Below are 27,456 nucleotides of genomic sequence, written 5' to 3'. Positions count from 1 at the left end.
ACCTAACTTTAACTCATCCTTCTTTTCTCAATAAGTATATTGATTTGTTTTCCTAAGCATTCTCTTGCTCTTTTTTCTTTCTTTCCCCCATATATATCTTCTTTTTTATTCCTTTTTTCTTTCATTCATTCAACAAAGAGTTACTGAATGTCAACCATGTGCTTGGAAAGCCTTGGTCAACATGACTAAGTTGCTCTCCTCCTGGGACTTATAGTTTGGTGACAGCACAGAAATAAGTACCCCCCCCCAAAAAAAAATATATATATATCTCACATTATGTGATAATAAGTGCTATGAAGAAATACCTAGCAGGGTAAAGAGATAAAAAGTTGTGAACACAGGAAGCTATTTTAGTCAGAGCAACTTAAATAATTTAAATAATTTATCTTCCTCATAGACTGCTAGAGTCAGACATTAGATCATCGGCCTATATATCTCCAATACTTAATGTATCTGGAGCCAAGGAGATGTTTAATAAATACTTGTTGAATAAAAGATAGTAAGAATGAATAAATGTATGAATGAATGAATGACTGTTAGATTCCAGTATAAACCCCAGATGTGAAAACTGAGGCCCAGAGAGGTTTGATTTGCCTAAGAGCAGAGAGCAAGAAATAGAAATCTTAACTCTGAAGCATGTTTGCTTCAAGGACAATGCTGTTGTTGCTGTGTCATATTATGCATGCCTAAAACATCTTTGTTTTAATAATGCCTCATCTGTTCCTCTTTCAGCGTTTGACCAGACTTGGCTACTTGAACGGAATTCTGAGAGCTTGTTTTTCTAGCTTTTTACTTAGTCTTCATGGAAACCATCACTGTTTACCCTTGAATAGACAAAGGGCTTCACCAAAGTCCCCACAGTATATTTGTTCACCTGGTCAAGCAGTTGGTTGGTCATAAGTCACAAGGATTCAAAATGCACAGAGGATTAAGGACCAGGAAAGAGTTTCCATTGAGATCCCCTAGGATGATTTTATAGAAGAAAAATAAATTTGGGATAACAGCTCTCTAACTTTTTGGCTCAGGACAACTTTACTGTCTTAAAAGCTATTGAACACCCCAAACAGCTTGTGTTTATGTGAATTATATCTACTGATATTTACTGTATCTGAAATTAAAACTAAGTAATTTTTAAAATGTTTATTAACTTATTTTAAAATAACAATAAAATATGCATCATATATTAACATAAATAACATGTTTTTATAAAAAATAACTATTTTTTCAAAACAAAAAATATATAATGAGAAGTGTGGCATTGTTTCATATTTTTTGAGACTCTCTTTAATATTTAATTAGCTTAATACAGGAAGGCTACATCCTTCTCTCTGCTTCTGCATTCAGTTTGTGGTGTTACCACTCACCACTTAGCCTCTGGAAAACTACATTGCACATCTATGAGAGAATTAGTATGAAAATGTCAAATAACGTCTTGGTATTATGACAAAAGTCGATTTGATCTGTGGACTCCATGAAAAGGTCTTGGTGATTCCAGGGGTCCCCTGGACCACACCTTGAAAACTACTAGTTTCAAGCCATACATTTATATTGAAAAATAAACAAGGAAATGCAATTAAACTATCTTTTGAGTTTTTATTCTAAAAACATATGCATTTTCATATTCCTACAACAGTGGTCCTCAACTTTTGGTGCATGTGCTTAAGAATCATTTAGAAGCGGGCTTCCCTGGTGGCGCAGTGGTTAAGAATCCACCTGCCAACACAGGGGACATGGGTTCGACCCCTGGTCTGGGAAGATCCCACATACCACAGAGCAACTAAGCCCGTGCACCACAACTACTGAGCCTGTGAGCCACAACTACTGACCCCGCCTGCCACAACTACTGAAGCCCGCATGCCTAGAGCCCGTGCTCCACAACAAGAGAAGCCACTGCAATTAGGAGCCTGGGCACCGCAACAAAGAGTAGCCCCCGCTCTCCACAACTAGAGAAAGCCCGCGTGTAGCAATGAAGACCAAACTCAGCCAAGAAAAAAAAAGAAGAATCATTTAGGAGGCATATTTAAAATACTGATTCTGGGCCCCCATTCCCAAAGTTGACTGATACACTAAGTTTCAACCAGGATCTAGGAATGTGTACTTGTTTGTAACAAGTTCCCCCTCCGGTTCCTCTGCCCCCAGGTAGTACTAATCCATGGTGGATTGTTTGAGAAAATTGTTTTGGAGGAAAAAAAATAGCTTAGGTACTTCACAAATTTGAGATGCATTTTGGTGAAATGAAATTTTAAAATTTGAAATGAAAGAAAATACCTAAAACAGAGGGAGGTACCAAGAAAGGGGAGACCCATTTCTTGGGATATACGTGGGCCTGTTCTGTGGTTATTGCACCAAGAATGTGTATTCTTGGGAGCATGTAGCACATAGAATTTCCCTGTCTGCTGGATTTCACCATAGCTAAGTTCCTTAAAGTCATCCAAACACAGTCCTTCAGCCTACTAATAGGATATTTACTTTATATTATGAAAGTAAAAAAACAAAGTGTTTTCTTCTAGAAGATGCTAAAGATATCATTAAAGCTTATGAAAAATTTTTAAGAAAAAATAAACGATTTAAAAGGAGGACTTGGAAGATCTGTGACCATTAAGGTAGCTGCCTTTTGCTAAACACAGTGATGGCAATTAAACTCACCATTTCATTCATTCATTTATCAAACAGTTATAAACATTGCAAGCTAGGTCCTGGAAATACCAATTTATTTACCAATAGGCTCTCCCATTTCTGCCACTGGCACCACCATCTACCTATTTGTTCAGGCCGGACAACTGTGAGCCACTTGACCTCTTTTCCTTTACACCCCACTTCTCATCTATCAACCAGTGCTATTGACTGTAACTCCCGAAGATACCTCAGACTTGTTGGCCCTTCTCTAGTCCCATCACCTCCACTTTAACCAAGCCAACATCCTCTTTTGCCTGGACTCCTGCAATTGTTACTAACTGTTCATTCATTCATTCAATATTTATGAGTACCTGCTAAGTAACAGGAACTTTTCATTCCTGATGATACAGCAGGGAAACAAAACACAAAAAATCCCTGCCTTTATGGAAATTTCATTTTAGTAACGGCAAGACAGGCAGAAAACCAATTATTCAAAGAAATGTGGGTAAGGCAAATAGATAATTGGTATAGTCACAGGATTTCAAAGGAGAGGTCAGGACACATTATATTTCAGTCTTCTGGCAATTCCAGGAACAGGTCAAGCACTCATTTGATCCCAGGGCCTTTGCACATACTGTTCCTTCTGCCTGGGACTCTCTTCTCTTTACATTTTTCAAGACTGATGCTTCCTCACACTTCACACTACATGTCACCTTCCTCAAGAGCCTGTCCCTGATCACCCGAGTTAAATTAGGTTCCTCCTTTAATTTCCTCATAGTAGTACCTATTTATTTTCCTTCTTAGTACATACCACAACTTGCAAATATATATATTACTTGTCTATTTATTGTTTCTGCCAATACTAGATGGTAAATTCCATCTCTGCTTTGTTTATCATTGAACATTTAGTGTCCATCACATAGTGGACATGTGATTCAGTCAGGGTTCTATCGAAGAACAGAATCAGTCGGAGATTATATATCATATACATGTATGAGATTTATTGCAAGGAATTGGCTTATGCATTGTGAGGGCTGCTGAGGCAACTCTGAAATTCATAGGGCAGGAAGGCAGACTGGAAATTCTCAGTCAGGTGCTAAAGCTGCAGCCCACAAGCAGAATTTTTTTTCCTCAGGGAAACCTCGGTTTTTCTCTTGAGGACTTTCAACTGACTGGATGATATCTACCCAGATTATTCAGGATAATCCCCTTGATTTAAGGTCAACGGATTGTATATGTTAATCACATTCACAAAATACCTTCATAGCAACACCTAGATTTATATTCCATTGAATAGCTCAGTACTATAGCCTAGCCAAGCTGACACATAAAACTAACCATCACAACATGCAATAAATATTTAGGGAATGAATGAATAAATAAATGAATGTGTTAGTGAAGAGCTCCCTGCTTTCAGGGAGCAAACAGTCTAGCAAAAGAGATGAACACGTAAATACACTATTACAAAACAGCAAGGCAACTATGATGTCTCAAGCGATGCACTCAGTGCCATGGGCATCCGAACAGACACCAGAAAAGTCACACATCCTGAAGCTGCAATGCTAATTCTTATGTAATTAGCTATGAGATTAACAAAAAATCCCACTAGCGTTAGGGAAAGATGGAATTCATTTATTCCTGGAATTAGCTAGAGACTTGCCATTTGCTCTGAAACATTTTCCAGGATAACTTTGGTTGATGGTGTTTTCTGGGTTTATTCACACAATCGAAAGAATCCATAGGAAGCCACATCTTCCTTAGCCTATTATATTATATATTAGGGTCAAAGCCAATGAAAAGACAGAGCTTATAGTTAGAGGCTAGTGTTTATAGAAAATATAGAATCTTTCTTGGAGACAAGCATTAGTGATTGTCAACTATGTTGAACACCTTTGAGATGTTCTCTGTCAGCACTTATTAAAATAAAGGAAAAAATAGGGCTTCCCTGGTGGCGCAGTGGTTGAGAGTGCGCCTGCCGATGCAGGGGACACGGGTTCGTGCCCCGGTCTGGGAAGATCCCACATGCCGCGGAGCGGCTGGGCCCGTGAGCCATGGCCGCTGAGCCTGCGCGTCCGGAACCTGTGCTCTGCAACGGGAGAGGCCACAACAGTGAGAGGCCCACGTACCGCAAAAAAATAAATAAATAAAAAATAAAATAAAGGAAAAAATAAATATTGCTTTTTATAGACCTATGAGGTCTTATGCATAAGCTATGAAAGAAGGGTCAGTCACAAAGCTTTGTGTAGTACAATGAACTGTGCATTTTTTAAACACAAGATTAATAATGTATGTCTTCATTGACATTGTAAAATATTCAAGACATACATAATTATGAAAAATAAACATAAAACTGGGCTCTTTCACTTCCAACCCCACACTCCCACCTTATTCCCCAGTGCTGTGTATCCTTCTAGTTCTATTTTTACGCAGTTGACTGCAAATGTTTACATATATAATTTTTAAAACATCAAAGGGATTACGTACTATATGTATTGTTTCACTATTTGCTTTATTCACGTATCAAGGTCTTGAAGAATTTTGCAAATCTATGCATACAGACCTACCTTATTTATTTTAGTGACTGCCTAATATTCCACAATATGGATATGCTATATTTATTTAACCATTCCCCTGCTTATAAGCATTTAGGTTGTTTGGCTATTTTTCTCTATTACCAATGGTGCTGCAGTATACATTACATCAGTTAGGATGCATTTGGCTGAAAGTAATAGAAACTCTGACTCAAACTGCTTTAACAATCAAGACATTTTTAGCTCACATAACTAGGATTTCAGAGATAAAGCAGGCTTTATTGCTGGCTGATTTATTGGCTCAATAATGCCATCATGTATCCCATGCTCTTGGATTGGAAGAATTAATATTATTAAAATGGCCATACTACCCAAAGCAATCTACAGATTGAATGCGATCCTTATCAAATTTCTCATGACATGACATTATTCACAGAACTAGAACAAATAATCCTAAAATGTACACAGAACAACAAAAGATCCAGAATTGCCAAAGCAATCCTGAGGAAAAGGAACAAAGCAGGAGGCATAGTCCTCTCAGACTTCAGACAATACTGTACTACAAAGCTAGCAATCAAAACAGTGTGGTATTGGCACAAAAACAGACATATGGATCAATGGAACAGAACAGAGAGCCCAGAAATAAACCCTCACACCTTTGGTCAATTAATCTTCGACAAAGGAGGCAAGAATATACAATGGAGAAAAGACACTCTCTTCAGCAAGTGGTGCTGGGAAAGTGGGACAGCCGCATGTAAATGAATAAACACTCCCTCACAACATACACAAGAATAAACTCAAAATGGCTTAAAGACTTTAACAAAAGACATGACACCATAAAACTCCTAGTAGAGAACATAGGCAAAACATTCTCTGACATAAATCATACCTAAGTTTTCTTGGGTCAGTTTCCCAAGGCAATGGAAACAAAAGCAAAAATAAACAAATGTGACTTAATCAAACTTACAAGGTTTTGTACAGCAAAGGAAACCATAAGCAAAACGGAAGGACAACCTATGGACTAGGAGAAAATAATTGCAAATGATACGACTGACAAAGGCTTAATCTCCAAAATATACAAACAGCTCATACAACTCAACAACAGAAAACCAAACAACCCAATGGAAAAATGGGCAGAAGACCTAAGTAGATATTTCTCCAAAGAAAACAAATAGATGGCCAAAAGGCACATGAAAAGATGCTCAACATCTTTACTTATTAGAGAAATGTAAATCAAAACTACAATGAGGTACCACCTCACACCAGTCAGAATGACCATCATTAAAAAGTCTACAAACAACAAATGCTGGAGGACTTCCCTGGTGGTGCAGTGGTTAAGACTCTGCACTCCCAATGCAGGGGGCCTGGGTTCGATCCTTGGTCAGGGAACTAGATCCCACATGCATGCAGCAACCAAGAAGTTCGCATGTCACAACTGAGGAGCCCACCTGCTGTAACTAAGACCCAGCGCAACTGAATAAATAAACAAAATTAAAAAAAAAAAAAACAGGTTTGTGAAAACGTTGGTTTTAAAAAAAAAAAATCATGGAGAGGGTGTGGAGAAAAGGGAACCTTCCTACACTCTTGGTGGGAATGTAAATTGGTGCAGCCACTATGGAAAACAGTATGGAGGTTCCTCAAGAAACTAAAAATAGAGTTGCCATATGATCCAGCAATCCCACTCCTGGGCATTTACCCAGACAAGCTATAATTTGAAAAGATATATCCACCCCTATGTTCATAGCAACATTATTCACAATAGTCAGGACATGGAAACAACCTAAATGTCCATCGACAGATGAATATATAAAGATGTGGTACATATATACAATGGAATACTACTCAGCTCTAAAAAAGAATGAAATAAGGCCATTTGCAGCAACATGGATGGACCTAGAGATTATCATACTAAGTGAAGTAAGTCAGAAACAGAAAGACAAATACCATATGATATCACTTATATATGAAATCTAAAATATGACACAGATGAACTTATTTACAAAACATACACAGACTCATAGACATAGAGAACAGACTTGTGGTTGTCAAGGGGGAGGGGGATAGGGGAGGGATGGAGGGGGAGTTTGGGATTAGCAGATGCAAACTATTATATATAGAATGGATAAACAACAAGGTCCTACACAGGGAACTATATTCAATATCCTGTGATAGAACATAGTGGAAAAGAATATGAGAAAGAATGTATATATATATATAACTGAATGTTTACTTTGCTGCACAGCAGAAATTAATACAACATTATAAATCAGCTATACTTCAATAAGATAAATTTTAAAAAACAAACAAACAATGCCATCATGGAGCCAGGTCCTTTCCATCTTGCTACCCTGCCAGTCTCAGCATCCATTTCATCCCAAAGCTGGCTCACCTCTGGACATAAAATGACTGACGACAGTGACCAGAGCTATATGCTTTCTAATTTGCATAGCCAATGGAAAAAGATTTGTTTCCCACAGTTCTCTTTCAAGAGTGAGAAAGAACTTTTTCAGAAACGTTTACTCAAAGTTCCTCACATTTCACTGGCTAAATTTGTTCATTTCTGAACCAATCAATGGCAATGAGTTTGGGATTACTCAGACTATTCAGGCCCACCATCTGTGCCAACGACCGTTCCCCAAATTGCCCTGCAGCTTTCAATAGTAGAGAAATGGAAGGGATTTTGCAAAGTAAATCAAAATGTCCAAGTTCTCAAACTGTCACCTCACTGAACTACACCTTTGAGAAGCTGTGCAATTAGAATTTCTTTAGGAGACATTCTTGTAAGTGCAGTTTATGGCTTAAAATGTATGCACATTTAATATGTTAATAGATTCAGCTAATTACCCTAAAAGCAACAACAACAATAACCACCACCACTACAGCAAAACACAACTGAATCAATTTGAACTCTCACCCAAAGGATAAGAGAATACCTTTTAACCATGTACTTGCCAAAATGGCCCTTTCTCCACCTTTCTGTTAGTCTTGGGAGTGAAGAATATAAGTTCTAATATTCAGTTTGTGGATTATTGATGAAGAGGAGCACCTTTTTATTTGCTCTTAATCACCTGAATTTCTTCTGTGACTTGCTAATTTACTTCCATTTTTTCACAGGACCTTTGTCTTTTTCTTATATATTTTAGGAACTCTTTATATATTTGAGATATTAATCCTATATTTCAGATATTTTCTGAAAGATCTGTTGATTGTTGTCTTCTACATGTTTATGGTAAATTTTGTACTATAGAGTTTTAAAATGTTTGCAGTTTAAATATAATTTATTATTTTTTTAACCTTCATGGTTTCTAAGCTTTGACTGAATCTTGCTTAAGTGATGTCTTTCTTACCTCAAGATCATAACATTTTTTTCTTTATGGTATCTTACTATTGTAAATAACATTAATATATGTTGTAACATGGAATCATCCTTGCTTTCCTGAGATAAACTCTACTTGCTAATACACCAATGACCTTCATTTGTTAATATTTTATTTGTGCTTTTTACAACTGGGTATACAATTGGTGTTGGCCTATAGTTTTATTTGTTTGTTTGTTTGTTGTTTGTGGTGGTGGTGGTGGTGGTATTTGAGCCTAATAGAATGAGGTAGGAAACTTTTCATCTTTATGTATTCCTGGAACACTTTCTATAGTCTGAATTAGCCCGTATAAGTCTAGTTATTTGACTTGCTTGTCTATTTAGCTGAGAAGAAAAATATGTTGTGTTACAATGAAGTCTATGCATAAATACATTAAATGTGTCAATATTTACTAATATCTATTAAAGGTCTGTTATTTCATTACTCTATTTTTATTCTTTACTTAAATCTTTTAAAAAATACTTTATATTTTAGAGCCCCCTCTGCTTTCTCCCCTTTCCCTCTCTTCCTCCCTCCTTGAAGGTGGATATCAGAACTTCAAGACGGTGCTAGGTTATAAGCAAATTCCTCATCCAGACCTTCTAACCAATAGTTAATCTTCAATTTTGTCCATTCTCTTATTAAGCTTATTTACTGAGCTTTAAAATTTTCTGTGATCATATTTTTAATTTCTAAGAATTTTGGAGTTTTTCATAATTGTCTATCTTGTATGGAATATATATCTGTAGTCCTCTTTTATCACACAAGAATTATTAATTATAACTATTTTGGAGTCTTTTCTATTTGTTCTCTTATCTGTTTCTTTGAGTGTTGGGTTTTTGGTTGAGGTTGGTGCCTCTCTTTCACAGTATTCCTCAAGTGGTGATTCTTAGTTGTGTGCTTATCTTTGTATCTATGGCTCTGTGTATACATGTCTGTGGATTTGGCTTCTGTTTACTACAACTTGCTTCCAGGGATTGTGGGTGGGACAGAACATGTGGTCTGGAGGAGATGTCCCAATAGATATCTTCTGTGTGAGAGGTCTTTCTGTCCCTCACTAAGTCAAGAGCTCTGTGGAGCACTGCTGTGCTGTTTTATCCCCACGGTCCATTGTGAGTGTCAAATTGCTGCTGCCACTGTTAGTGTGAGTGAGAGAAAGGGGAGGGGCTGACCTGTCTAGCTGCTCTGCACAGGATTCCCTACTTAATATCTGTGGCCTCCCTCTGCTTCATTGCATCTGTTGAATGGGTTTACAGGTTCCTGGAACTACAGTTAGATTTCACAGTTACTTAAAACAGATTTCCTTTAAACAACAACTTTTATTCTAGAGAATTTACACAGAGCATAAAATGAAGCACATTTATATCAGTATTATTATTAAGATTTAATCACCATTGAGATTTATGAGAATTCTTGAAGCCTCTTTAAAAGTGCTTTTGCTAGGGAATTCCCTGGCAGTCCAGTGGTTAGCACTCCCTGGTCGGCGAACTAAGATCCCACAAGCAGCATGACCAAAAAAAAAAAAAAAGAAAAAAAATCTTTGTTTTATGACCTGCATAAATGGTTTTTAAAAACTTCTAAAGAAATATGAAACTCTCAGCTTGCTGTTTTAGAAAGGCAACATTAGGCATTAATCACTTTCCTGGTGATATTTATTGATCTCTTATTTATTGGTGCATCTTTCTCACTAGAAAGTAGAATTATAGCTTTGAATAAAAACAAAGAGGTAAGCAAAAGCAAAATCGTTACATGCAAACTCAGATCTTATTTTAAGAACATTTTGGTAGGAAATTATTACCATCATCAACATCAAAAAAATTAAGCACCTCCTGCAGTGGTTAAGAATCTGCCTGCCAATGCAGGGAACACAGGTTCGATCCCTGGTCCAGGAAGATCCCACATGCCACGGAGCAACTAAGCCCATGCGCCACAACTACTAAGCCTGCATGCCACAACTGCTGAAGCCCACACGTCTAGAGCCCGTGATCTGCAACAAAAGAAGCCACCGCAATGAGAAGCCTGCACACGCAACGAAGAGTAGCCCCCACTCGCCACTACTAGAGAAAGCCCACGCGCAGCAACGAAGACCCAACACAGCCAAAAAAAAAAAAAAAAAATTAGCACCTCCTTTAGCAGAATAGATCTTAAATACGTCTGTATAGTTTGGTGAGATTAAATGAGAGAGAGAAAAAGGCATAAGCTCAATTTAATTTGATGTTTTTAAAGATACCCAGGTCAATAAAATGATCTTAAATTTTTTTTTAATTTTAGAAAGCAAATCTTTTTACTGTTACGTAAAATGTTTAATGTTTGTTTTAACTAGAAAATATTTAAATAGGGTTGTCAGGCATCCTGTATATATGGGACAAGCTCTGTATTTAATCATGTCCTATGACCTGTATAGACTTTGTCAGGACACATCAAATGCCCTGTATTCAGCTTCTTTTGGAGAAATTACAAAAATTCATCAGTTAGAGCTATTTTTCCGCCACAGTGGTTGGTGCTTAAATCACTTAAATGGCAATACCAGCTGAAAACCATACTTGTACAAACAAACATCTGGACAATCTCTTATTGTCTCTCCTGAAGGTTTGGTTGAAGGGAGATCAAAAGGGGAAACTGAGAATTAAAAATATTTACTTTTAGGGGCTTCCCTGGTGGTGCAGTGGTTGAGAGTCCGCCTGCCGATGAAGGGGACGCGGGTTCGTGCCCAGGTCCGGGAAGATCCCACATGCCGCGGAGCGGCTGGGCCCGTGAGCCATGGCCGCTGAGCCTGCGTGTCCCGAACCTGTGCTCTGCTACGGGAGAGGCCACAACAGTAAGAGGCCCGCTTACAGCAAAAAGAAAAAAAAAAAAAAATTACTTTTCATATTCAAGAAAAGGAAACACTTTTCTCTGGCCAAATTGCCAAGTTGCGAACAAGTAACCACTGTTAATTCAAGATAACTTGGTACCAGTTTATATGCTCCGAATATTAGCCAAATAGCTATAGGCTCACTCCCACAGCCCTGCTTCTGGAAACTGGCCAGTCAAAACCCTCACTCTAAGCACCTAATAACAGCCCGAGTTTCTGAATGCCAGCCAATCAGTGACAAATCCCCAGTCCTGAAAGTCAGCGCTCTGGGCCAGCCCATGATTCTATATACAACACCAAACAGCAAGTGCCTCTCTCCAGTAGCCGTACTCCTGGAGGTTGGTCAGCTGACCAACAGCCGCCTTCCTCCAGTGACCATCCCAACACAGCAAAAAGTCCTTCGAGCTGTGTATACTCTTGCTTCTGAAAGTCCACTAGTCCCTGAATGGCAAGCTTCTCAAAACCTTATGTAAGATTAACTCTGGTTTTGCTCACGAAAACTGTCTTACAAGTGTAGCTCTCCCTTGCAGGCAAGCAGGAAGATTACCTTCTTTGCATCAGATATCGAGTTCAGTTTATTGTTGTTTGGCAACCTTGCAAGCCTGTGTGTAGTTCCTATGAGTTCAGATTTGTGAGTGACCAATGGCATTGATGTAGACATAGATTATCAAATTCAATTGTCTCAAATTTTGCAGTAATTGATAATAGCAAATTGATAATTTTTTGTGTATATTTGAAACCTCAAATGCCAAAACACAAAAGTAATTTTGTGATGAATTTCCAAACTATGGACACTTATTAAAGGAGAAAAAAGTTATTTTGAAGCCTTTGTGTAATACACAATTATTCATTCAATATAAAAACCATTAGGTATAAACCAGCATATACTAACAGCTGAGCATAAGATATGTATGATTTCTTCAACTAGTACCAAAGAAGATGATAAAATAATAAATTTTATTGATTGCAAGCAATTCAGATGAAGATAAATAATCACAGCAGAAGTTAAAATGCCCTTCACAGTCTATGTCACCATCTGTCTTTTAGCTCGAAGGTTTAAATGTATTGCTATCAGAAGGATTTTCTGATTCCAAAACTGCAAGCAAATACTCAAGAGCTGGGACAAAATCTACAGCCATAATAAGGAGTGTTATGGCTGCATTTACTACTACAAGTTATCAAAGATCTAAATGCTTCCTCACCTTTTTGCAGCACAGCCACAAATAATCACAATGAGAAAAAAATTTTCCTTTTGCTCCTGCAATATTTTTCTTGTGAAAAAGGCTTGCTCACAAAGTCATCGTGAGTGAAATATCTTCCAGATGAGACTTCAGAAACACTAACAAATTTCAGGAACGACTCTCTTACTGAGCTAGGAGTTGATGAGATCAATTTTCCTGCTTTCGATGTAGATGATGCAGATGTTTGCGTAAAGGTGCAAAAAAAAAGTTTCTTCAAAGTTGAAGCAAAGCATGAGATTCCACTGACTGTGTTGGCTGTCCTGGCTATATTCTGCTCAGAGAGCATATGATGTTCTTTCTATAGACATTGCCATGACATTGTTATGAAATTATTCTTTTACTTTAGCATTTATGCTTTCTAATGATATTATGATATTTGTATTAAGCAATTTAAAAAGTTTGTGATTTTGTTGGCATTATTCAGTTCTCTCAAAAAATCTACTGGCTCTATTTAACAAATACATTTGAAGGAATCATCAGTCTGTCACAAAGTATGAAATCATACTTTAATTATGAAGAAAATGGACCTAAAATTCTTGTTGAGTTTTTAGTAATCTGTTAAGTGAAGGCTACCTATTTCTTGTTCGTAGTTTTTAATCAATTTAGGAAGAAGATGATGCAAATTGAAAGAAGGGCAAACATTTTCCAAGTACTCCACTGTTCAAAGGAAACTGAAGAAAGAATTGATGAAAAATTTATCTCTTTCATTATCAAGGTTGTTCTTTTTTTAATTTTATTTTTTTAAATTTATTCTTGGCTGTGTTGGGTCTTTGCTGCCGCGCGCAGGCTTTCTCTAGTTGTGGCGAGCAGGGGCTACTCTTTGTTGCAGTGCATGGGCTTCAGGTGCACAGGCTTCAGTAGTTGCGGCATGCGGGCTCAGTAGTTGTGGCTCATGGGCTCTAGAGCACAGGCTCAGAAGTTGTGGCTCACAGGTTTAGTTGCTCTGTGGCATGTGGGATCTTCCTGGAGCAGGGCTCAAACTCGTGTCCCCTGCATTGGCGGGTGGGTTCTTAACCACTGCGCCACCAGGGAAGCCTTCGAGGCTGTTCTTAAAAGAGGTAGTAGTACTTCTGAACAGGAAAGAAATTCCAACTTGATGTAGACAATTATTATGGCACTAGTCATAACTGGGCTTTAAAATTGATATCCTCCTTTGAAGAATTTGATTCTTTTACTGGATATTACTAACAATTCTGCCAGCACGAGAACAAGTGGAATCAGGTGGCTTGCTGAAGAAGAAGGAAATAAAAATGGACAACAATGTTCTTTCATATCAGTGGACATTTTATAAAGTTATTGATCAAGAGATGCAATGTAGTCTTCAAGAATAGAGGAGCAAGTTATGTCATTAAAGATGGTATATGCTTCAACAAATAAAATTTGAAGAGCAATGATTAGAATTTAACTTTATGCCAGTATATGTTTAGTATACTGGCTTATAATGTTAATATTACCCATGTTCTTACTGTTAAATGTTAAAATAACAAAAGAAATGGACAATGTAAATGGAAAATAGACTGTAACCACAAGGAATTATACAATCAAACGGCTACAAAACAAGGAACTGTTAAGAAGAAATAAAATCAGAGAAATAAAATCAAAGGAAGTGGTATATAATTTAGATGCTTATAATTTATTTCCGATAAATAACAAATACTTTTATTGTAAAGTATATCCCATGTGGTATTTTTCATTTATCTAAATGTATATATGCCAAGGCAATTAAAAGTAAATCAAATTTAACTGGGAATTCTGTTTCTATTTGCTAAATCTGCGACCTTATATTTAGTTCAAATTTAAGTGTTAATAGTTTTATTTTTATGTGTTATATTCATAGTTTTTAACAAATTATGGCACTTTGTATACCAAGGTGCAGATTATAATTTTGCCAATTTTCTAAGACCTGGGAATATTGCTTACCTTTTTACTCGATACACAGGCTTGAGGTTATTTCAACCTTTGTTCTTACATGGTATTTTTAGCAATATTATTCTTTTTTTCATTATAGCATGTTTTTATACAGCCTCATTGAGAGATTATTAACATACCATGTAATCTACCCACTTAAAGTATATAATTCAATGGGTTTTTTTTTACTACATTCACAGTTATGTGCAACCATGACCACAGTCAATTTTAGAACGTTTTCAACACCTCAAAAAGAAACCCGTACTGTGTAGCTATTTGCTTTTGTGCCCCATCCTCCCTTTTCACCTCACCCCTACCTTCTGCCACCCAGCCCTAAACACCACTAACCTACTTTCTGTCTCTATAGATTTGATGATTCTGTACACTTTCTATAAATGGAATCATAGAATATGTGGTCTTTTGTAACTGGATTCTTTCACTTAGCACAATAAATTCAAGGTTATCCATGCTATACCAAGAATTAGCATTTCACTCCTTTTTACAGTCAAATAATATTCCACTGTATGGATGTCTCATATTGTTTTCATTCATCAGTTGATGAACATTTCGTTGTTTTCCATTTAGGTTACTTAGAACTGGAATTGCTGTGTCAAATGGAAACTCTAAGTTTAATCATTTGAGGAATTACCAGAGTGTTTTCCAAAGTGGTGTCTTCATTTTGCGTTCCCACTGGCAGTGTATGAGGGTTCCATTTTCTCCACATCCTCACCAGCACTTGTTTTAGCTGACTTTTTGATCCTAGTCATCCTAGTGAGTGTGAAGTTGTATCTCATTGTGTTTTTTTTTTTTGGTTTTTTTTTTTTTTGCAGTACGCGGGCCTCTCACGGTTGCGGCCTCTCCCATTGCGGAGCACAGGCTCCGGACACGCAGGCTCAGCGGCCATGGCTCACGGGCCCAGCCGCTCCACGGCAAGCGGGATCCCCCCAGACCGGGGCACGAACCCGCGTCCCCTGCATCGGCAGGCGGACTCTCAACCACTGCGCCACCAGGGAAGCCCTCATTGTGGTTTTGAGTTGCATTTCCCTGATGACTAATGATGTCTAACATCTTTTCATCGTTCTTGGTCACTTGTAGATCTTCTTTGGAGAAATTTCTATTCAGATCATTTACTCATTTAAAACATTGTTTTATTTATCTTTTTATTATTGATTTGTAAGCACTCCCTACTTATTCCAGATACAAGTCTCTTATCAGATACATGATTTGCAAATACAGTCAAAAATCCAGGTATAATTTAGAGTCGGCTCTCCATATCTGTGCTTTTGCATCAGAGAGTACATCCAGCTGTGGATCATGTAGTACTGTATAGTATTTACTATTTAAAAAAAAAACTGCATATAAGCGGACCCACACAGTTCAAACCTGTGCTGTTCAAGGGTCAAGTGTACTTTCTCTCATTCTGTGTTGTCTTTTTACTTTCTTGACAGTGTCCCTAGGAGCATAGATGTTTTTTCTATTTTAAGTTCCATTTATGTATTTTTTTCATTTGTTGCTTATGCTTTTGTTGTCATATCTAAAAATCCATTGCCAAATCCAAGGTACTACAGATTTACCCCTATGCTTTCTTCTAAGAATTTTAGAGTTTCAGCTCTGAAATTTAGGTATTTGACCCACTTTCAGTTAATTTTTGTATATTGTGTGAGGTAAGCATTCAATTTCTTTTTTCTTTCTTTCTTTTTTGCATGTGGCTATCCAGTTGCCCAGCACCATTTATTGAAAAGACTTCTTTTCCCATTGAATAGTCTTGGCAACTTTGTTGCAAATCAGATCTGAGTCTGAGAAGTATGGGGGAAGAATCCTGGGATGAGGCCTGGATCTTGGTGAGAGAATGCCTTGAGGAGATCTGTAGACCTTCATCCTAGAGGACAGATTGTACCGATCTGCCTCCAAGTAGCCCATGGAAAACTGCTGGACACCCTGAGGCAGCTGAACAGGAGCACGTTCTCCTCTTTCCCCGAGGAACACCAGTGTTTACCTGTGAGAAGAATGAGAGCAGGAAGCTACTCTCTGGTCCTTGACCAAGGAAGGAGTCACAACTGGCCTGCTTGTCCATCACAGGCCCACTGCAGCCAAGACCACTGCAACTGCAGTTATCATTCTGCTTAACATACCTCCAGAGCTGGACTAAACCTCAGGGGAAGATAGACCCAAGACAAATTTCCTAAGCCAAAGAAATTGTCTTAAGCAACCCAGCGGCCACAAAAGAATGAAGAGCAGCCAGAACACCCAGAATTAGGTGAGCTTCTACTGTAGTCATTGCTAGAGGCTACAGAAGACAACTTTAATAATAAACCAACACTCACTCAAGGAGATTCTATTACAGCATAAACAGGACTTTCTGGGCCTAAAAAGCATTATTTTGAAACTCAATAATTCAGTGAAAAAATGGAAAGAGAGAAGAGACGCAATTGAGAATCCAATTCATGTTGTGATAATCAAGCTGAAAACATATCTCAAAACAAAGAACAAAAATTCTTGTTTAAATAAAGACTGAAGTTATCACCTTGGAAAGGTTTACTGAGTTCCAGGCAGGTTGAGAAAAAGAAATAATATATAATACATACGTAAATAATATACCTATTTCTAAAACTGGTGAATTTTCTGAGTTGCAAGGACAAAGAGAAAATCTTACATGCTTCCAGACAAAAGGCAAATATCAACTGCAACTGTGGAAGCCTGGAGATGGTAGAATAATATCTACAGGGCATGGAAAGAAAGGAAGGCAATCTCAAAAGCCTACACTCAGCCACGATGCCATCCACCTCCCAGAGTAAAAAGAAACCTGTGGATGAATACGGGATGATTTAGATTATATATCCCACGTGTATCTCACCTGAGGAAAATACTAAGAAAGAACACTTCAAGCTAAGGGAATCTCAAGAGAAGATGCAAGAGTGACGAGCAATGAACCTTGACACACATATTGTTATATTGTATTTAATTAATTAATTTATTTATCTTTGGCCACGCCATGCAGCATATGGGATCTTAGTTTCTCGACCAGGGATCAAACCCGTGCTCCCTGCATTGGAAGTGCGGAGTCTTAACCACTGGACGGCCAGGGAAGTCCCATGTTGTTATATTTTAAAGAAATAGTGGCAGAGAGGTTGCAAATGTGTAATGTAAGTGGCAAATACAGAGTCTCAAAACTGAAGACGTTGATGACACATATGGCAGTGAAAAATCTAAAAATAGTTTAGAATTTAAAATACCAAAGGATCTCAGCCAATAGGAATTGGGCACGGGTGCGAAGTAAGGGAATTATTTGCATCCTAAAGCTCTCCTTCAGTGAATGAGGAGCAAAAACATGAGGATGAGGAGAAGGGCAATAGAACGCTTTAGTATCTTGTTTTTATATAATAGTAGAAAAATATCTATTTTATGAGTAGGAGAAATTAGAAAACAACCTCCAGTGCAATGGCAATGTAAGTAAGAACTAAAATGAGGGCCACTTGCCAGGAGAGTTTGGACAGAGTCTCAGTTTTATCCCAAGGGATCAGTTTCTTGGCTCACAGCATCTGAACAGCTCAGCCTGAACCCAGGATGCATATTTAGCCTCCAGCTCAAGAGTGTGAGTAAAACCTGCTGGAGAGCCAGAGAGGCAGGATGCATGGAGCACGAACCTTGGAGTCAGTCAGAACTTGATCCCAGCCAGAACTTTGCAACTTTGTAGCTTGTCCTTATCTGTAACCCTTCACAAGGTTGTTGTGAAATGGGGTGAAATAGTATGTGAATATGCATGCAGTGCCTAGTGTAAGTAGCTATGCTACAGTAGTGATTTTTATTTTTATTATTGTTCTTATTATTTGAGGGGATTAGCTCAGCCCGTGCAGATGGTCTGGAGCCCAGGGGCCAGCTGGACTCAGCTGGTTAGCCAGGGACTTCGGTTCCAACACCCTGACCCCTGTTTTAGCTCTTCTCTACGTGACTCTGCTCTGTAATTCCAAGACCACTCTCTCATGCTGAGACCCAGGACATTTCTGGGATTAAACCTCCTGCCTGGAGGTAGACTGGACTGGCTTTTTGGAGCTCTGTTCACTTGATCAGTTTCTTTACATTTTGTGAAGTGATGATATGGTAAAGGGAGTCAAAAGAGATCATTGTATGACTATTCTGAAAAAAATACCTGAAAATTATAAAGTAAAACAGTTCTATATTTCCGACCATTTTGAAGTTAAAAAAAAAAATTGAAGTTGGGTTTGACCTGCCCAGACTAAACATGAAACCTGTAAATTAAAGATAAAATTTTTCCCAACTGGGGTCACTGCAAATTCCTGCCGATGTCTGGTCTGGGTAAAGAAAGAACGCGTCAGACTCAAAACTGTACTTAAAATATCGTAGATGCGAAAAAAAAAAACTTGATGGTCTTGCAAACAAGGAATGGATTAACACATGCTGACAAGTTTATATCTTGGAGAAAGATAAAGCATAGCAAAATAAGGAGAACTAGCTTTTCAGGCAGCCTTAAAACCACCCTTACGGCTTCCCTGGTGGCGCAGTGGTTGAGAGTCCGCCTGCCGAAGCAGGGGACGCGGGCTCGTGTCCCAATCCGGCAGGATCCCACATGCCGCGGAGCGGCTGGGCCCGTGAGCCATGGCCGCTGAGCCTGCGCGTCAGGAGACTGTGCTTCGCAATGGGAGAGGCCACAACAGTGAGAGGCCCGCGTACCGCAAAAAAGCAACAACAACAACAACAAAAAACACCCTTAATGATTTGCATGGGGATTTTTTTTTCCTAATTTGACAATTCTTTCCATCATGTGCCTAAGAATTAGACTCTGTTATATCTACTTCGCAACAATCTAGTGACCCAAATAGATTAAGTGAATCTTCTTATATGTGGAATTTTTTTTTTTAAGTGCAACTCATTTGCACTTAAAAAAAGGTTGCCAGGGACTGGGGGTGGGAGAAATAGGAAGAGGCTGGTAAAAGGATACAAACTTTCACTTGCAAGATGAATAAGGTCTGAGGATCTAATGTATAACATGGTGACTGTAGTTGATAACACTGGATTATACAACTGCAATTGGCTAAGAGAGTAGAACTTAATTGTTCTCACCTCCATGCGGCCCCCACCACAAGAAAAGGTAAATAAATGAGGTGATGGAGGTGTTATTAACTCAATGGTGGGAATTCTTTCACAGTGTATAGATACATCAAATCATCATGTTCTACATATTAAATACATTATAATTTTACTTGTCAATTATACCTCAATAAAGTTGAATAAAATTGTTATTAATAGAATGAATTAAATAAATTCAGCAAATCTACATGTTGCTGTCTTGGCAATTCACACAGAATTGGCTGTCCCTGTGAAGCAACTTCACTGACTGCATTCATTTTCCTCACCCCACCTTACTCATGTTTCCCTTCAGGCTGTATTCTACTGATAGCAGTGCAATTCAGTTTAATAAGAGAATTAATATGAAGCAGATCAGCTCATAAACTTTATGTCCCTATGAAACTACCCCAAATCAAACAATTTTATCTTTACGAGATACATTTCTTCCTGACTTGTCTGCGGTAAATACATATTATTGCTCCTCCCTGGAGCCTGGTGGTTATGTCAGAGTCATCTTTGATTACTTGCTCCCTCCAGCCAATCCACGGAGGATTCGGCCTGGCCAATGGCTCCTCTCTTCCTTGGCTTCTGTCCTTTCAACTGCCAACTCCTAGTCCAGATGTCCCTGTCAAGACTGCTGCAGAGGCCTCTAAAATGACTTTCCTGTCTTTACTTCTCTTCTTCCCCCAACCCAACTCACACCAAGAACCGGGTAAAACTTCCTAAAACCCAGCTCTGATCACATGACTCTTCTATTTGGGTCACTCTCCACTGCTTTCAGAATTAAGCCCAAAGTCCTCAGCGTTTGCCCTCTGCTTTTTTCCTCAAGCTCCCACTTCCACCCTGCCCTCTAGTCAAATTGGATTCACAATTTTCCTAAATAGTAAAGCCTCCTTAAATGTATGTGACACGGAAGGTTGTGAGCCTTGGCTATTGTGAGACTTTTCCCTTCTACAATATATGATCCTTCATGTCTACCTGTGAAAATCCTACCTGTCCTTTAGGCAGAGCAGCTTCTCATTCTCAATTTCCACAGTTCTTGGTTTATTTCTTTCATGACATTTATCATTATTTTCATTAGTTTGACATTTATCGCATGTATGTGTGTGATATACTCCTGTTCAGGATGGAGGCTGTGTTCTATTTGGATTTGCTGCAACTGGCCACACAGGTCTGGATGTCTGTTGAATGAATGAATAAATGAATTCATTTACTGAATTGGGTTTTGCCAAGGAAGACTTTCTTTCTGCAACTTATTTAACCCCAAAGTTTAGTTTTCTAATACGTTTTCCTGAAATTTGGGCAAAGTTTACTGCATTATAGATAAAGAAAGTATTAATTATATATAAGCAGGTTTTATACATATGGGTACTTTTTTTTTTTTTTTTCTACTGGTGACAACCAGAATAGCCAACTTAGGGTCTGCCAGTGATACTATATGTCCTACTGGCCAGGAGATGATTTGACTGGTGTGGGGACAAGTTAGTCCAAGGTCATGTAAGTACTTGTGGCTGCCAGGCTGTATTCTGTAGACAAGGTGCTTGTTGCAGAGGACAGGGTACTCCCCAGCCGGTGATGATGCTGGCAGACGAGGGCAGGTACCACTGGTGTCTTCCAACATGTCCAGAGAGGGCAAGGATTTCTTTGTAGTGCACTTTCCTTATGTCTACCCATGCAGAGAAAAGATACCTCTTGATTCTTCGGTTAATGGAAGTCATTAATGCCTTCAATACCTCAAGCTCTCTGGCCAAAGGAAGACCTTTGTCTGCTCCTGCCAAGTTGCTGGTGCTCACATTTTTTTTTTTTTTTTTTTTTTTGTGGTACGCGGGCCTCTCACTGTTGTGGCCTCTCCCGTTGCGGAGCACAGTCTCCGGACGCGCAGGCTCAGCGGCCATGGCTCACGGGCCCAGCCGCTTCGCGGCATGTGGGATCTTCCCGGACCGGGGCACGTACCCGTGTCCCCTGCATCGGCAGGCGGACTCTCAACGACCGCGCCACCAGGGAAGCCCTCACTCTTCCTAGATAGCGCATTTCCATGGCTGAACATGGCACTCCTGCCCAAACTGGGGGGATATCTCCCTCGTTTGCTACCAGTCCAAGGGCCTTCCTGCTGGGGTGATAGCGTACTGTCCTTGAACAGAAAGCATGAACTCAGAGGAATCATCTCGTTTTGAGATGATACGATGTCTCTCAGAGTGGAACTGTACTGTTTAAGTGTCCAGGTGTCCTCTGGACAGTCTGTGTATCAGGGACATCACTGTGAGGGGGGTAACATGGAGGGGAAGTAGTAACTCTGGGGGAGACTGATCAGGTGTGGATGGGGTGATTAAAGGATGCTTGAGTTGGTCTCCGGGTAAGCACTGGTTGTCACAATGCCCATGTCACCCACTCACACCTCTGGCTCTTAATACAACATGCTTTCCAGAAGTAAATCCTTTCTCCCCAGCCTAATAAAGCTAGCCACCATCGATTGGGCGATGAGATGGGGCGGAATGTTCCCACAAAGAAGGATTTGTGCCAGGGATTCCACCCAGGGTTTCTGGTATCATAGACACTAGAGATCAAGGGACTCTTTAAAGACCTCTAAATCCTGGAGATTAAAAAAAAAAAAAAAATCAGCAGTGAGGTCTCTTGCCTGATGAAACAAAACCATTATTGGAATTCCAAGGTATAAAGTAAAAATTCAAAGCTAAGCTGGTTTGGTTGCTGAAGGAGTTGGGGGTTGAGGGGTAGCTTAATCCCAGATTATTAGCCTATCGTTTCCCCCTCATTAAATCTTTGGGTCTGGGGAAAATCCAGGTATCCCAGGGTTTAAATGGAGCACAGTATTTAAAAATTCCTTTAATTGAAAGATGAAGAAACGAAGGCCCAAAGAAGTTAGAAGCCCAGTACAAGCTGGGAACAGAGCAAGGTCAGAAGTCCAGGTCTATTGGCTGAGTGTTCTTTCTATTCCTCCCAGAACAGGGCTGTGTTAGGAAAACAAAGTCAAAAGAGAAACAGACTAAAACTTAGAAGAATTATTAAGAAATAGTTTAGGCATATGTGTCATAGCAAAAGAAAGTCCCAACAATGGTAATGAGAGGGGTGTTTCTTCAAGTGTGTTCTGTAGGTCTTCTGCATCAGAATGTCCTGGATTTCTGGGGAAAGTTGTTAAAAGTGTAGATTTCTGTGTAAATTGGTACAGCCTCTATGGAGAAGGGTATGTAAGTTCCTTAAAAAACTAAAAATAGAGCTACCATATGATCCAGCAATCCCACTCCTGGGCGTATATCCGGAAAAGAGGAAAACTCTAATTCGAAAAGATACATGCTCCCAAATGATCATCGCAGTACTATTTACAATAACCAAGACATAGAAGCAACCTAAGTGTCCACTGACAGATGAATGGATAAAGAAAAAAGAATGAAATTTTGCCACAAAAAAGAATGAAATTTTGCCATTTGCACCAACATAGACGGACTTGGAGGGTATTATGCTAAGTGAAATGAGTCAGACAGAGAAAGACAAATACTGTATGATATCACTTACATGTGGAATTTGAAAAATATAACGAACTAGTGAGTATAACAAGACAGAAATAGACTCACAGATATAGAGAATAAAGTAGTGATTACCAGTGGGGAGAGGGAAAGAGGAGGAAAGATAGGGGTAGGGGATTAAGAGGTACAAATTACTATGTATAAACTAAATAAGCTACAAGAATATATTGTACAGCACAGGGACTATAGCCAATAATTCATAATAACTATTAATGGAGTATAACCTTTAAAATTTGTGAATCACTGTTGTACACCTGAAACTCATATAATATTGTATATCACCTATACCTCAATTTTAAAAATTTACATTGATATCACATATGGAAACAGCTCTAAGAGACCACTTTTAGCCACCAAGAACACTCTAAGCCCCACCCAGCTATGGTTCCATGACAGCACTCTAGGCTGGCATCCCCCTCTGACTTCTCTGCAGTGGGCTCCAGCAGCAAGGAAAGGAAGAAGGGGGAGAGAGAAATGGGACAACAGCTGTTGTCACCAAGGTTGAGGAGAGCACATGCAAGGCAACAAAAATTTGCTTCAAAGGCTCATAGAATGGAAGTTGGGAAATGCACAAAGATTCAGAATCCAGAACAATATAGAATCATTCTGAATCATGCCCACAATGCGGGAATTATTGGAAGAATCAGGAGACTCCATTATAATGTCATATGATTTCTAGTTCCTGCTTCGTGAACCTTGTACCTTTCTACCTAAGGATTATACTGTTGAAAAAAATAGTAAAATGTAATCTATAACTTTTTTAAAATTTAATATCAATTTTCATGTCTTATATTTGCGTTTGACCAAACATTGAACTGTGTATCTGCCTGAGTTGGACTTTACTCCTTTCGTGGGATGACATCACATCAATATCTCACAGCATGATTTCCCCAAGTGTAATATACATCCACTGATATATGTGAAATTATTTTAAGTGGTACATGGACAAACCATTTTTAATAGTTGATTAAAAGAGTACTTATTTTTAATGTCTATCAGAAAAATGTATAATTAGCAAATCAAATCCCCAATTTAATCGGAATTTTTGCTTAGGACAAGGTTAAAGTGGAAAGAAGTTTAAGAGACATAATAAACCCTTAATATGGTGGGAGGTATGACATTCCTTTTTCCCAGTGGAAGTTGCTCAGCAGCACTAACTGCTCCTGGGGAAAGGTGTGTGAAGGGAAAGTGGTTAGGGAGGAGGCCTGAAGTTTTCCAACTGGACCAGCGCCTAGATGAGTGAGTAAGTGTAATCAAGGAGTGAGATATTAGCAAACACACCTGGCTAATGTCCTGAAGCCATATGCACCAACCAACATGATCAGAAGCAAAGCTGATATTTTTAACTCTGTATGGCTGACTCCTAAGAATGTCTCTCAACTTGTTCCAAACTCAGGCCTGCTGAAACTCCCACAGTATGTGCAGCTATCAAAGGAATCTCAGAAATATGGGAGTGTAAATTCCATGAAGACAGTGAACATGGATTTAGTTGATATCTGTATCTCGAATCTCCCAGCACATCCCAGTTATGACGACTGAGTAACAAATTACCCCCAAATATAATGGTGTAAAGCAACCATTTGTTATGCTCATAATTTTGAAGGTCATGAATTCAAACAGGGTGCACAGGGGACGGTTCTTCTTTGCTCTATGATATCTGGGATTCTCTGAAAGCTCATTTACTCACATGGCTGGCAGTGTAGGCTGGCTGTTGGCTGAAGACCTCAATCCTCGTTCTCATGGGACTCTCTATGTGATCTTTCTGCATGAGCTGGTTTGGGCTTCCTTGAAGCATGGTGGCTGGGTTCCAAGAGTGAGCGTGCTGAGAGAGAGAGATTAAGAACAGGTAGAAAGGGACTTCTCAACAAGAGAAGCCACAGCAATGAGAAGCCGGGGCGCCGCAACCAAGAGTAGCCCCCACTTGTGGCAGCAACAGGGAGAAAGCCCGTGTGCAGCATTGAAGCCCGTGCACAGCAACGAAGACCGAGCGCAGCCAAAAAATGAAAAAAAAAAAAACCAAACAGGTAGAAAGTGATAGCTTAGCCTTGGAAACCATGCAGCATTACTGCTGCCACGTTCTATTCACTGAACCAGGTTTGAGGAGAGGAAATAGGATAGGTTCTGGAAGAGCTTGTGGGCCCAGAAGTACTGCTGGAGCCATTCGGGAAAATATAATCTGCCACACAGAGTAGCAGGTTATAAGAGAAACTGTCTTCCTCTTACTAAATTTGTATAATTGCTGTTGTAAGAACATGCTACAATTAGGTCATTGCTTATGATATTGTGAGTCTATGTAGCCATTCCTCTGGATGGTTTATCAACTCTGAAGAAGGTCTGTCCTTCAGCATGAAAGTAAGGAAGGGGCTGGGGTGGGCACCGAGAGAGATGACTAGGATGAGAAAGAGAACAAAGCCTTCAGGACACCACTGCCCTGTGGTAGAGAATATGATGGTACTTGGCCCGTGGGGACAGGCTGGAATGTAGGAAAAAAGAATTCAGAGAAGATATTGGTGAAATAGCCCTAGCACGATAGTGACGTTACGGTAGGATCTGGATCTTCATATTAATAAACTTTGTATTGTGTGCAATGTTTTTTCTAATGAAGTATTTTTTGCCAATATTTTATTATGAACAATTACAAACATATAGCCTAAAACAATTTAGCCTATTTGTAATTAATTAGAATTCAATATTTGTTTACAGATCTTTTTTGAGGTAAAAATCTAAATTTATTTATTTTAGTGTGAGTTAACTTCTCTTAGTATTGAGATAGCACCATGTTCAAGAGATTTGAGCTTTATCCTTGCTCAGGCCAAAGTGTTGACGAGGGAGCATCATTCCCTGGGACTGAGCTGGGTGGTGGCAATAGGAACTGGAGTGGAAGCATCTCATGGAAAGGCAAAACTTGAGGGCACAGAATAAGACCTGCTTGGCCTGGTGGCCTGCCTCACCTGGGATGCTGCCCAGGCACTGGGTCCAAAAAACAACCTCTCACCAGCCTGCAACTCTAACCTTAGATCACCACATTCTATTATATATATTCGTGATGAAGCTTCCAGACCCCACCAGCATGATTTTGGATCCTAGTCCTGTAAAGTGATGCCTAGGTATTTTTGAGAACATGCAGGATGATATCTTGTGTGTGTGCAATAAATTCCCTTTGTTCATCCTTGCTGCCTTACCTACTGATGCTGCCAATGATTATTGAAGATTACTGGGCTTTGGGCCCATCACTGTATCCCCAGCTCTGGCCTCAAGGAGAGGACACCACGGGCCCTTTGCAGATCCAACCCAAATCTTCCTTTGATCCTCATGCCACCACAAAAACTAAGTTGAAGTGAACAAGACATCACTGAAGGGTTGGGCACAATGAAATGGACTGTGTATAGTACAGAGCCTCATAGTACTGCTAGATATGGGTTCCTGAGACCTCAGGCTCAGACCTGCTCTGAGGTCCCTTAAAGGGCTGTTTCCTGCCTCCATCTGGAAAAAGCAGCCCTGTCCCCCTACAGAAGTCCCCAGACTTGTGTCACATTTTACACTCTTCTACTGGGGAACAAGAAGGAACTTTTCACCCTTTTTTAGTCTGTGGCCCACCTTCTCTTTCCCTCAACCAGAATCTGCCTCATCCCAGAATGGCTGAGAGAAAACAGACACTGCCTTCAGGAAAAGCCTGACCTACCCTGTCCCCCACTCCTGTCCCCAGATGTGACCTGGCCCTCTGGCTCCAGCAGGACACCCACAGAGAAAACAGTCCAACAGAAATACCTTGGCAAAGTCTGGCGTATTCTGTCTGGTGAGGAATGCCTGCAGAATGACTTCCAACCAGTCCAGTTCCTTTCCACCATCTTCCGCGGAGTGAGGTGACCGTGACTGTGAGGCTGTCCTGTCCCTCCTATAGGTCTCCGCAGCTAGTCTCCTGCGGCCCCCAGCTTGACCACACACGCTATACAGACAAAAGATCCATTTGCTCCAAAGTAACAACAAAGTCTGCAAAGACAGAAACCAAATTTATATGACACCCAGAGCATTTAGCATATTTATGTCAACACCTGTAGAGAGAGAAACAATAACACCACAGTTTTCCAAAAGCAAAGATGTAGGGGCTCCTTGATTCCTTGCTTGTATTTATGTATTTATCCATGTTCCAAGAACAAAAAGTTAGTCTTTCGCAAACGTAAATTTAGAAAGTTCTAACAATATTTCAATCATATTTTTTCCCAAATTTCTATTGTCCTCAAAGTTTCTAAAAATACCAGGGTATCCAATAACACTTATTTATCTTCTACCTGACAAAGATTTGAAGGCTTCCCATGATTCACACGT

At 39.4% G+C, this 27,456-nt stretch overlaps 1 long non-coding RNA gene across 1 annotated transcript; it reads right to left on the bottom strand.

Moving 5' to 3' along the window:
• Positions 1-9,911: 9,911 nt before the first annotated feature.
• LOC125963994 (uncharacterized) lies at positions 9,912-27,114 on the bottom strand. The gene is made up of 3 exons (XR_007476446.1): positions 26,899-27,114; positions 24,818-24,952; positions 9,912-11,333 (listed from the first exon to the last, which is right to left on the bottom strand). It is a non-coding gene; the product is annotated as an uncharacterized LOC125963994 (long non-coding RNA).
• Positions 27,115-27,456: the final 342 nt, after the last annotated feature.

The sequence above is a fragment of the Orcinus orca genome, chromosome 3, assembly GCF_937001465.1.
Source record: "Orcinus orca chromosome 3, mOrcOrc1.1, whole genome shotgun sequence".
Taxonomy (NCBI): Eukaryota; Metazoa; Chordata; class Mammalia; order Artiodactyla; family Delphinidae; genus Orcinus; species Orcinus orca.
The sequence above is the reverse complement of the archived record's forward strand: the minus strand, read 5'-3'. Positions and strand labels throughout refer to the sequence as shown.